The 11,702-nt window shown below is 41.7% G+C and overlaps 1 long non-coding RNA gene across 1 annotated transcript; it reads right to left on the bottom strand.

The window, feature by feature from the left end:
* Positions 1-1,356: 1,356 nt before the first annotated feature.
* LOC115079868 lies at positions 1,357-10,993 on the bottom strand. Its single transcript, XR_003853421.1, has 4 exons — positions 10,917-10,993; positions 9,022-9,073; positions 8,234-8,316; positions 1,357-1,421 (listed from the first exon to the last, which is right to left on the bottom strand). It is a non-coding gene; the product is annotated as an uncharacterized LOC115079868 (long non-coding RNA).
* Between the last annotated feature and the right edge of the window lie 709 nt (positions 10,994-11,702).

Here is an 11,702-nt window from a genome sequence, read left to right as displayed (position 1 = left end):
TTTGTCCCATGCAACATTAACCTTTGTGGTTTTTTTGTTTTATTGCAAATTATATTAGTGAAAGTACTTAAGCTTTTCTGATGTAGCAGTAAAATAAAAAAAACTTCACAAAGATTAGTGTTGCACGGGAGAAATGATTATAAAGTTAAGCCTCATGAATACCAATATGTATTATTAGGCTCTCTCCCCAAGTATTCACCCTTATATGAATAGTTGAAGGCAAGTTTTGGAATTTATGAAAGAGTGTTCTCAGTTTCCATTCCGGTTGGATTTGTTTCTTTGTATTGTCCTAATTACTAGTAAAAAAAAACCTTCGGTTAAAAGGGCCCTTAGAATGATATATTGTTTTTTTATCTTGTGATACATCCTAATTTTTTTCAGCCCAAACTCTTTATATCTTGGCAATTTGATTGAAACATCTCCTATGTCAAACTTGTCAGCTTTGTGATTTCAAATACTCAGCTCTTTTCCAAATCAAATTGTATCTTTCAAGATATCATAGTAAATCTATGAAAGGTACTATGAGCACCCCAAAACTGATATATAAAAGTAACTATATATATTGAGAGAGGTGGATGGGCCTTGACTTTGTCACAAATGAATATCATGATATCCAAAGTATCGCATTTGTCCTGGGATCAACAAAGCAATAAACATTGGATTCCGAACAGCCCTATAACAGGTGATGATGCAAGACTTTAGCATAATCAGCATATTCTTTTTATTAAACTGTTCTCTTTATTTAAAAAAAATCATACAGTTTTCAGAGACTGTGTCTGGTTCTTGCCATGGCTCCAAGTTAATGCCAGGAGACAATTTACAGGGATCTCAAGTTCCCTATCACAGCCTCCAGAGCAGATGGAAAACAGGCCCAGCTGCTCTGAAACCCTTACTGCAGATCCTGAGAAGAAAATCAACATTAACATATGACAAGAAATTTTCTAAAGCCTGCAAGAGAAGGAAGTGTGGTTCTAAACTCTCCACAGGCGGCAGCAACAGTAATGAACCATGATTAAGTCTCCGAGCAGGTAGCACAAACTATGTTTTGTTATTTTCCTTAGTTTCAATCCCTCCCACACCTGACACTTCTTTTGTCATCAGATAAATAGCATGCTTGAGCATTATTGATATAGACCAGCATGAGAAGGTAATTAATAGCGCTTTTCATCACCACCTCTCTTGCACTCCAGTCTCTTCCAGATGCAAGCAAGCTCCGATAACCGACAGCAGGCCCTGATCAATGTCCCTTTGATTAAATACTTAAAAAGCTTTTAATAAAGACATTTAGTGTCTGCCTGCTGCATTTATCAGGCCAGGGATTATAAATAAGCAAAGCAGAGATGACAAGTGTGGGAGCTGAGCCTCACGCCCGGAGAAGGCTTCCTCCTACCAGCTCTGTCTCTGCGGTTTTTAAAGGTCACCTGTGTCCAAAACAAACAAACAAAAACAATAATCTTATTCTGATGAGTTTGCTTGGAAAAAAAGTTTTGATTTGTTGTCAGAATTGCTGGGAAATTTCAGACATTCATTTTGACTCTGTTGCAAGTTTTTTGTTTTTTTTTTCAGCTAGTTTTTTGCTGTCAGAAAAAGGCGAGTCTCAGTCGACTGAATATTAAAAGCTTAAACACTGCCCCTACATATGGTGCAGATAGTATTAATACCAAATACCAAGGAATGAACAAAATTGTTTTGGCAATCCCCTGAGCATGGGACAAGCAAAGATGATCTCTGAGGAACAGGAAGGGACTACAGCTGAGTAGGTAATGTGGATAGGCAGACTGGATGGGTCTTTATCTATCTGTCATCTTGTTCAATATTTCTATGTAATTGCAATGCAGATTATGAAGAATCTAATTCCAAGCTAAAACAGATGAACTTGCTGAGACAGAATAAACAGAACCTAACTATATATTGTTTAGCGGTTAAAATTCAGTTTTTAGAAAATGCTTAACTGTTTTAGACCTAGATTTAACAAATTGCTATAAATAAAGCAGGAATAACGCCTGTGATAACTTTTGAGATACTTCAACACATGTATTTCACATCGCAAGCTGCGAAGTACCCAGAGAAAGAGAGAGAGACTCTTTATAAGGCTCTCATATAAGTAAACTATTTATACCGCTGTAGGAGAGTCAACTAGTAACTTGAGGTGAGGTTTTGGTGGCACTCTAGGGTTTGGGGGACAGTTTTACTTGCACAGTCAGCGGTACGAAAAGCAAAGTACACATCAGTGAAGATTTGATGTGATTTGGAGAGAGAAAAGGTACACAAAGATGAGATTTGTATATTGTACTCTCGACTAAGTTTGATGTATTCTCTACCTAGCTGCTATCAAGCTAGGGCGAGAGTACAATGTACAAATCTCATTTTTGTGTACCTTTCCTCCTACCAAATCACATCAAATCTTCAATGATGTGCACTGTGCTATTTGTACCTCTGATTGTGCATGTAATACTGCTCCCCCCAATCCTGAGACCAGATGGATCCAGATTTTTGAGGCAGGCTGCTCCAGTCCTGGGTTTACCCCACTGCTTGCATGGGCTTGTAGTTCTGGTGTCCCTATTGATTTCTCTAGCAAAAACAACTACAAGTCCATGCAGGCACTGATGTAAAACCAGGATTAAATCAGTGTGCCCTGAAAGTCTTGGAGTCAGTTGGCAACCCTGAGAGAGAGGGAAGAGTGCCTCCCCAGTGCTATTCTTGAATTCAACACCAAGATATAACGTGCTTTATGCTCTCTGAACACAGCACAGACCTACTAAACCAATAAAAACTGCGGGATTCCCCAAGTCCTGTGTCTGATCTGAGATGCACTCTCAATGCAAAGTACATTGTTTTTCTTTCAATTAATATTAATTAGGTAAGCTATCTTTAAAATAGACCCCAATCCTTTCTGAACTACAGAAAACAGTTGGCTGTTAATTGCAGAAATAAATAACAGACACTGCGGTCTCCTGGCCTTCCTTGTTTTCTCGATTTTGCAAAACAAAAATGTATTTTGTGTGCCTGCTGTGATACACAGGAGGCTGGGCCTGCTGGCAGCAAACGTACCATTGCACACCCATAAATCTTCCCACAAACGCTCAAACATCAATGGCAGAACACAAGCTACACATTGTACAATGGGAAGTGCATCTTTCAAGCAGCTGCCTTTGAATGCTGCTACATTTGCAGGACAAATTGTACCATTTAGTGCAAAATTACACAAATGCAGATATCTAAAACACAAAGACAAACCCACATCGCTTAGGAAGAATCTGGTTTCCTAGGTTTACTGTGGCAGTGTATTAGAGTGGCTTTGAGGGAATCATAGTTTTGGTTCATATAATTGTCTCCTCTAACTCTTCCAGGTCGCATTTGCCGAATTATAGAAAAGCAGGACTAGACCAGCATCACATGGTACGGACTTAGGTTGGCAGATGTGCTAGACAGCTATTTGTGCTTTATGAATGGATGCAGAATAAGACAGATTCAGGGCCGACAAAAGGGGGCATACAAGATAAGGCGCGAGGCCAGGGGTGAGGAGGGACATCAGCACCACATGACCCTGCCATCAATCTAGCGGCAGAGGTTAAGCTCCTGTAGCAGCTGCTGCTATTGCCCAGGTACCTGGCTGTGTTTTGGAACTTGAACTCCCTTCCCAGATGGCACCATTTTGCCTGGTAACTGTGCTGACTCTATTTACAGTTATCTTCTAGAACCATGGTTCTCAACCCAGTCCTCAAGGACCGCCTGCCCAAATTGATTTTCAGGATTACCCTTAATGAATATGTAGGAGATATAATTGCATGCACTGCCTCCAATGTGCACACATCTCTCATGCATATTCATGAGGGATATCCTGAAAACCAGACTGGTCAGGTGGTCCCTGGGGATTGGAATGAGAATCACTGTTCCAGAAGGACCCTTAAATGTAATTTCAAATTAATAGCAGAGAGAGAAAATCCCATGTTTGGCATGGTATTGAAGGAAATTTTAATCAGAAAAAGTTATGCAACACAATGACTCTTTGATAAGAACTGGACCATTACTAGCAGAACTACCCTTACTCAAAAAATCCCTTGCACAGTAAATGTAACCCCAACATTACTCTCTGCTTCAACGGCAAAGGGAAATGTGGAAAAGAGGATTTGCATTCAGATAACAACCAAAAAGGACTGAACTTCACAATCTGGGTAAACAAATAAGCATGGGGATAGCTTGCTTATTAAGGTGGCTACTACCCTAAACCAATTAAGCCTGATACATCACTTTGAATGCATATACAGCATTGCTCTCTGCTTCTAGGGCAGGGGGAAATGTGGAAAAGAGGATTAGCATTCAGACAACAACCAACAAGGACTGAACTTCATAATCTGGGTAAACAAACAAGCGTGGGGGTAGCTTTATGGCAGTTACTACCCTAAACCAATTAAGCCTGATACATCACTTTGAATACATATACAGCATTGCTATCTGCTACAATGGTAGGGGGAAGTGAGGAAAACAGGATTTACATTCAGACATCATCCAACAAGGCATCAATCTGTGCAATCTGGGAAAACAAGCATCGGGGTAACTTGCTTGCTGTGGCGGTTACAACCCTTAACCATAAGCCTTATGCTCACCTTTGATGCAACTCCAACATTACTCTCTGCATTAATGACAGGGGATGGCAGGAAATTTGAATCAAACAGTTACCAACAAGAGCCCTGAAGTTGGTGGTTGGTGAAACAGACAAGTATGGGAAAATAAGTGTGGAAGCTTGCTGGGCAGACTGGATGGGCCAACTGGTCTTTTTCTGCCGGCATTTCTATGTTTCTATATTAAGTGTAAAGAAAGAAGATTTACAGTAAAGAATAATAGAGAAAAGGATACCTTGAATTTTCTAGCATGGCCAAAGTAATAAAAGAAAAAAAAAAAAAAAACTTACTGTAGATGAAAGACAAACAGATTAATGTGGAACTATGAGATATTTTCAGATGTTCCCCAGCATGCAAATCCCTCTTTATGAAAAGGAAAAGATAAAACAGCTCCATAAATTATAGCGAAATGAGACAGCTTGTATATTGTACATATCTACAATTCTCAGGCAGACTTTCCCCTCTTAGGAGGAGTCCTTTTGCAGGGGAGATTGAAGATGCCTGTTATATGCTGACCTCTTCTTATCAGCCAGAGTCAGAACAACCGGCTTTGTACTGCATTCAGCACATTTCTTTCTTTTTTTTTTTTTTTATGCCCATCATCTCTCTCCTCCTCCTCCTTTCCCTCAGTTGGATCGGACTCTTATTTCCATCTCGAATGCAGCAGTAAATTCTCAAATCAACAGCGGCTCCAACATTTGCAAACGCAAAGGCCATGGCCCCGACGACGCGGCTAATCTAATTAAAGAGTCACAGGGGCCCTGCAGGTCTGTCCTGAAAACTGAAAGCTCACCGCAGTTAATTAGAAGTTCTGCTTTGTTTCCCAGAATTAAAAAAAAAATACAGAGAGAGCAGTTAAAGACATTCGCAGCCGCTTGACAGAAGTGCTGCCGTGGGATGGGTAATGAGGGAGTGGAGGGGAGACGGGAGAACGTGTCCTCCTATAAATCTTTCACCTACTGAACCCACCGTGGCCTTCATTCCAGCATCTCTGGAAATGTTTACCTTTTATATGAATGCCAGGGGGAAAAAAAAAACCCCACCGAAAAGCTGAGAAAGTGAGCGTTTCATAGGTATACAATATATGTGAAACAAATGAGTTCAGACATACAGTTACTTAAATTTGCAGCTAAATCCAGATAAATAGCATTTGAGTCAGAGGTGAGGGGGTCTCTCTCTTTTTATGTTTGTGTTTGAAACTGTAAATTCTGAATTTATGGAATACATGTGAGGATAGCATCTGTTCAGCCAAGGGCCTTCTGTTAGCTTTTCTAAAGTTACTGCATGCTCCATTTTTTTTTTTTATCTGGCCAGGCCTAAGTGTAATAAATATACGAGTATCTAGAGTCACTGCTGGAAAGCTAGCCTTGTTTAATTTATAAGGTTGTTTTACTGTTTTTTCAGGTTTACCAAACCAAATATCTCAGCATGACCGTTGCGAAAAGTTGCTAAGAACTTCCCCTAGACTGTATAAACCCCACTCCATCCACACTGGCACCCCGAGCTTAAGTATACTTTCCTGCTATGTTTCCTCACACCAAGGCTTATTTGAACTTATTTCCCAAGTATTCCGGTTTTATTTTCTTTAGATATGAGAACGCTACCTTTTCCCCTTTCTTTCTATCAAATGAATCTTACAACAATGCAGGTGTGCTCTTGAAATACTCCAGAATACATACTGACCAAGACTATAGGGGCTTTTGTAACATCAGGGACCTCAGGTAACCCAAAAGCTTGAATTATAAAATGTTTATTAGACTAGTATAGGTATTTCCGCCATCCAACTATTTATTTATTTATTTATTTGTGTATTTATTTATTTATTTACATTCTGCTTTTCAGCACCTCAGAGCAGATTACGTTCAGGCATTGTTTTTAATCATCTGTCCCCAGACACATACTAACAGATGGCAAAAAAAAAAAAAAAGACCCACTTTGCTCAGTAATCTTTTTTTTTTTTTCTTTTGTTTATTTTAGGGTAATTGTTGCTCTATGCAACACAGGTTGCCCAGTCAACAGGGAGTTACCCTTTCTTTGTGTCCATCATCTATCCACTAAAAATCCCCTGTATTTATCCCATGCCCTTTTGAATTCCACTACCATTTTTGCCCTCACTACCTTTTCTGGGAGGGCATTTCTTTTCATAAAGAAACACATTCTGATGTTGGTCCTGACCCTTTTGCAGCTTCATGTTATGTTACAAAAATTTTCTTTCCATCAAAAGAGGTTTAATTCCTGTCCATTATTAATATCTTCCAGGCATTTGAAAGTCTGTATCATATCACCTTTGGCCCTCCTTTTCTCTAGTGCATTCCTTTTGAGGTCCTTCAATCTCATCTTATAAATCTTTTGGTGCAGACCCCACATTATGATGATCACTTTTCTCTGGACTGCCCAGGGTGCTAAATTTTGAGGGCACAAAATATCCAGGCCATGTGCCAGTAGAGCCTCTATCTATGGGCACCAAATCTAGCCCTGAAAATAGCAATTATACACGTGTTTGTTATTGCTTACATAAATACGTGCAACATGCAATGTATATTCAACTAAAACCTATGTTATATGTCCATATTGGGATAACAGCTGGATCCATCTGCTCTTGAACTTTAGGATCTGGTCCAGTGTTTCTCTCTAGAGAGGAGAAAACCTGGTCTGGACCTGGCTGTCCCTGATGCCATTGATTCTGTTGCTATTCCCTGTACACAAGATATATATTGACTGTTTGGAAAGCATTGCACGTGTAGATGATTTTTGTTTTTGCTAGGTCTTTTGTAATTTAATAAAGTTTTTCTTTCCTTATAGAACATTACCTTATTTTTCCTACTAACTCTCTCTTTCTTAGTAATGATATGTGTCCTGTGTTTTACAATACATATCAGGCCATAACTTTAAAAAGGTTAGCTGTAGCTTCTTTTTCCCTACCAACCCTTTGTCCTTTGAAACAGGTGATGAAAATAACAGGTCTGAACCAGCTGCAGGTGGTAGACAATCTCCGAAGACTGATTTGGATATGTTTGTTGTGAGGGCGCTCAAGGAGTTTGGCGATGGAGATCGGTGATCTAGGCGAGGCCAGAGAAACACCAAGGAGTCCCTAATAGCTCACAGCTGGTATTTTTTGTGAGAGACTACTCAAATAGCAATTGATCCTTGCTGTTTATTAGACTGCAGGGCAATGGCAGTCTTTGTGCTGGCAGATCTGCATTTCAAGGTACATTTGAGAGAGATAAAGCATGGCAAAGTCCATGCATAAGCTTTGCCTACAAGTGAGCAGTGGGGAAGGTTTCCTTCTGCCCTCTTCCTCCTTAACCCCTTTCCTTAGTATCTTCATCCCTCTTACTCTCCATTTCCAAGATTCTTTTCCTGCCTCTTACTTCTCCTATCTCCAGCATCCACTCCCCTTTCCCTGAATCCCCTCTCCCAGTATCTCTCCTGTCTTTCCCTTCCTCCCTTCCTCCTTGCCTCCCCCAACCTCATTCTGATGCTACCAGCATAGCTGCGGATTCCTCCTGCCTCCTCACCTGCACAAAATATCTGTTTAGCAGCAGAGTCTCCTCCTCATGGTCTGTGCTGGCCCTACGAGTATATTCAAAATTCAAGATTCATGGACTTACCTCTGGCTCCATTCTGCCTGGCATGCAGCTAGTCCAGTCATCTCTGTTTTTCCTCCTCAGCTCCTGGGCCTTCTTCTTGAGGACTAAGAATACAAAGTTGAGTGTGCACTGTTGCTGTGACCTGCATACATCTAAGTTTTCTATTGATGTCTGGAGTGAGAAGCATGACTCTTTGCACTTCCTTAATTCACCTAGAAGTGGTATACTGCCACCAGGCCCAAAATTCCCCCAGAACAGGGACACTTCATGAACTGCCATAGTACCCCCTTTCATAAGGGAGCAGGGTAGTCCAGATAGTGGGAATATCCCTTTCTGGAGAGCACACACAGCTTTAGGGAGTAACAGGAACCAGGAGTCTCATCCTTCTGAAAGAAGAAGATTGGTTTACTCTGCTAGTGGGGCATCAGTGAATCTACTAAAGTCCCAGATGATGTTCTAGCTCATAATTGCACCTTTAATATACTTGTGACTATTGGTTAAAGTCAGCTATTTTTTCCCTGTTACAATTTCATTCATATTACAATGGCAACAAATTGATCATGCTATTCATGGAATGAACATCTGCTACTGTATCCTTACCTATCTATTAACTCTTGCCCTACCTTAAGACAACATTGAATTCCCCCACACACCTCGAGACTCGCCATGCACACTCTAACCTGCCTCTGTCTCTAGTAGCCACCATGTACTTAACCCCACATGGGTATAAAACGTCCCTGTTGAATTTCTACTGTATGATTAGTATGTGCAGTTTTGCCAGAGTAAGTTTGATTTTAAAATTGACCTACCTTATGCACACATTTGCCAGATAACTTAGGAATGACGTTGCAAAATGACCCCCTGCAAGGGTATTGCAAAGATAAAAGAGATTAGGTACATCACAGCTTGATGCAGATGGAGGATGTTTCCTTACAAGTGGTGTAACAGTACATGAAAAAGATGTTGCCAATACCATTGATATCTTTTTAATACCTCTTGTACACATCTGGAATTGTTCAGTTTCGTTTTAGTATGTTGCGGAAATACTAATAAATATTAATGCCAAACACTTAGCAAGGCAGGTTTTATACATAATATAAGACAAAGGTCGCCAGCCTTTCACACACCAAGAGTCATGGTAGCAAAATGCACAGTATCAAAGAGCCACATGTTTTTGTGGTGGGGGAGTAAATGAAGACTTTCTCATCCCCACCAACATCTCTCAGTCCCTACCCATTCTCTCTCTCTCCCATCCTGCTGCCACCAGTATCTCTCAGCATTCATTCCCATCCTCAGCCCTCTCAAAATTCACCATTTTCCATGTTACTCCCCCCAGAAGCATTCCCCCCTTCCCCCCCCTAAGCACTCACACCCTCTCACCTCCAACATTCATCACTTTTCATATTCCTACTAGCTCTTACCCAAAGCATTGACCTCCTTTCAATTACCACAAATAATTCTGGCCTGACGAGCTCTGGGTGACTCCTCCTTCCTCCCCCCCCCCCCCCCCCGCACTCTGCGGTCAGCTGAATCCCAAGTCCTGAGGGCACACAGTGGTGTGCTGGCTCTGGGGCAGTTTCCACTACAGCTTCTCTCCTCCAGACAGCAAAACAGAAAAGAGCCCTCTCTGTCAGGTGGAGAAGGTGGAGAAGGGGGAGGTAGGACAGGATGGGGACAGCTAGAGTGGGGTGGGGGGGGGGGGGGGCTGACTGGCTTTCCTTTGCTATTCTATCAGCTCTGGCCTGGCCTCCCAGCGCTGCTGCTTGCAGACAGAAAGGGAAGGGAAGGGAGGCGGGGGGAGTAGAGGTGAGCAGAGGAAAACGTTTGCTTCCCACTACAACCTATCCCTCACGTTTCCCACTGCAGCCGGCAGCACTGGGAGGCCAGGAGGGAAGGGGCTTGGAGCAGAGAGCAGAAAGGCCCTTCTTCCCTGCTTTGTCTGAATCCTTCCTGTTCCAGCCTCTCCCGCCTGCAATAATGCTCAGGTGCCATGGGGGGGGGGGGGGGACGGGGACATGAGGACAAGAGCTACGTTTTGCAAGTGAGAGAGCCCGCTGGTGGCTCCCGAGCCACAGGCTGGCCACCCCCTGCTATAGGAGGATGGTTTTATTGGAGGGTTGTTAGTATAAGTGGATTCTTTTGCCTTCTCATCTTTAATGCACAGTATTGCTTGCGAATTTAACATCTCTTCTGTTCATTTCCCTCTGTAGGTAAACAGGATAAAATTATTTTCCATTCATTTTCAAACGAAGGGAGCATCACAGAGTGAAATGTTTCTAGCCCCCTTTCAATCTGAGAGAGTGACTCAGGTCTTCCAGTTGGATGTGACTGTCTCTGTTGTACATATTTATCCTGTATCATGGGCTCTCTTTGCTCCCCTGACCTGCCCGTGACAGTGAGAGAGAGAGAGAGAGAGCTACGCTGTGAGCTACGCTGTGCAAGTGGCAAGGCTCGCAGGTGGGGGGAGGAGGATGAAGGCAGGTGGGCGGCTGTAAAGGCAAAGCAAGGAAATCTCGTAACCATGGCATGGGGAAAGGTTGCCATGACAACAGGCAAGTTGATTACTCAGTTCAAAAAATACTTCCTTACAGGAGCCTTAAAACAAAGCTGTAACCTCTGTGTACTGTAAAATAATATTTCGATAGGCATATACCGCAATTAGCATCAATTAAATAAATTCAAATTAAACTGTAACAATTCAAACCTTCCCTGCTGAGCTCTTTAAATTCTCTAATTTTCTTCCCTAGGACTCCATGAATCCTTCAGAGCACTCTGGAAGCGTGTCATGAATGATTTCAGATGGCTCGGGATTTGATTGGTTACCGCAGTGTGCACGTTATTATTTGTGACATCATCAGTCAGATCCAGGGATTATGAAGACAACTTGCCAACATTGTCAGCTGCAGGTCTTTTGCTGGGGCAAATAAAGTTCTCACCTCCCTCTGAACAGCCACCAACATATCCACTATCTATGCTTTCCCCCAGCAAACAGAGATTCTTACGAACGAGTTAGCTTGCTCCCTAGTTCAGCATGGCAGCAAAGTTAACTTACAGATCCTGGGTATGACTCTCTGTTGGATTTCTATTCCTGGTCGTCTCTCTGTAAGCTGTTTTGCTTTTCACTCTGTCTGAAGCTTCCACAATTGGCTTCAGATGACCAGCTCAAACTGCCTGAGAACTACATTTTCCAGAAGGTTTCCCCCTTCAAAGAATCACAACCATCTAGCCTAGGGTGGCCTGGAGTCTCCCCTCTCAATCTGTCATGGACTTTCCCCAGAGAACCTTTCTAGTGCTTTGTCAAATAATGCAGTTATTTTCACGTTTTTATATTCCACTTGTCCAAAAAATTGTTCTTACTGGATCGCATTACAAACATAATCATAATTATCAACACATTATGACAAACAAAACTACAACACTGCATATCTATTCTAACTGAAAATAATATACAGTAAACAGAATCAAAGTAAAAACATCAAAATTATTTTTT

Source organism: Rhinatrema bivittatum, chromosome 18, assembly GCF_901001135.1.
Source record: "Rhinatrema bivittatum chromosome 18, aRhiBiv1.1, whole genome shotgun sequence".
Taxonomy (NCBI): Eukaryota; Metazoa; Chordata; class Amphibia; order Gymnophiona; family Rhinatrematidae; genus Rhinatrema; species Rhinatrema bivittatum.
This window is presented reverse-complemented; position numbering and strand designations above follow the sequence as displayed.